We start from the raw sequence: 1,774 nt of genomic DNA on the forward strand, positions 1-1,774 counted from the left end.
AATGTTCTCCAGAGTCAACCATTTTGAATAATATTGCATGAGTTCCTGGGATCAGATTTTTACTACTATGTTTGCACTCAAGGATGAGAGAAAACTTGAAATTTAAGTAACGTGTATTGCTGTTATTTGCTGTTAAGGCAGAACTGACCCAAAGCTGACCTTCCAGCCGGTTTTCAGAGGCTGTGAATCACACAGGAGATTGCCCATCTTTCTCCCTTGAAGCTGCTGATGGATTCAAACCACTTATCTTTTGATTGACAGAGCAATTCTTTACACACTAGGCCACCAGAGCTCCCCTAAGATACATTACAAATACATGTTTTTCCCCACAGCAGGGTCCTGGAAGGCAAGGTATTGAGCTGAGGCATAGAGAAGGAGAGGTGTCTGGAGACTGAGGCTTCTGTGGGGTTGAGGATTCTGTTCTTCAAGATGAGGAAGGTTTAGGGGCCAGACATTGCAGTGGAAGATAATAAAGGCGTGAAGCCATGCAAGGAAGAGCCAGGAGTCTGAGGAATACTATCAGGAGCTCACTTGTTGCCCAATTGGGTGCAATTCTGTGAGGCAGAAACCCGCCACTCTGGCTGTGGCTCTGGACGCCTCTTGAGCAAGGGCCAGGAAGTGACTCAGGCCTCGGGCTCCAGGGACACTGTCCCCCACCTAAGGCCTCAGGAATGCTCCACCCCTGGCTTGGCCTGTGTTTACTCAGTAGCTAAACAGCCTCAGTGGGAATTGCTTTGGCGGCTACCATCCAGGGAATCATGAATGGGAGAGGAAGAGGAGGGGTTCATTGAGGACTTCCTGGATGCCCCCCTCACACAGTCCACCCACACTCTCCTCTTGGAGCTCTGTGGTTCCCTCCTCAACCACTGACACTCTGTTATCGTGTTGGTCTCTGCATTTTTAACAACAGGGCAGTGGCTTAGCCAGCCATCTCTGGAATAAGGCCTGAATTTACATTTGCTTCTACCACTTACAAGCTGGATGAAAAGCCTTCCTCTCTCTAAACTTGAGTATCCACCTTACAAAATAGGAATGATATTAAAGTATGACAACTTACTGCAGTATAAAAATTCTGTGAGTTCTGTCCACTCAATCTATATTTTTCCACAGGAATTCATGAAACATGGATTTCACAAAACAACATATGCTTTCTTACATAGAAATAATAGAATTCAGGACAGAGCTAAAATGGAACATATGCTCTTATTTCAACTTCTTTTTGACAGTGAATGAAATTTTGCAATGCATTCCATGCAGGATAAAACTGTAGAATGTACCTACATTTCAAAACAAAGTATTGCTTTCAAGTTTGCTTTGTTGTATGAATAGATTGCTGGAGTCACTGGCAAAGTACAACACTCCCCCAAAACATTGCAATATAGTCAATTCTAACTTGATCCACATCATGTTACAGAGTCCCTCTCTCATTGCCATCAAGTCAGAAACCACTTATAGCTGACCCTTCAGTGAGTTTTTAAAAGGAGATTGCTATGCATCAGAGAGTAGATAATGACTAAGGATGACAGAAAAAGAATTGATGCCTTTGAGTGTGGTGCCGGAGAATAGTCTTGAACATACCATAGACTGCAAAGAGAACAAACAGGTCTGTCTTGGAGAGGGTAAAACCAGGTTTCTCCTTGGAGGCTAGGATATTTTTTTTTCATTTTTATTGTATTAGAGAAGCCAAAGCACAGGGAAGAATTCAAGATACTAAAGAGTTGAATAGAAGATTTCAAAAGGCAGCACGGGATGACAAAGCAAAATATTACAATGA

The sequence above is a fragment of the Elephantulus edwardii genome, unplaced genomic scaffold (genome assembly GCF_000299155.1).
Source record: "Elephantulus edwardii isolate Elephantulus edwardi_28Jun2011 unplaced genomic scaffold, EleEdw1.0 scaffold00017, whole genome shotgun sequence".
In the NCBI taxonomy this organism is placed as follows: Eukaryota; Metazoa; Chordata; class Mammalia; order Macroscelidea; family Macroscelididae; genus Elephantulus; species Elephantulus edwardii.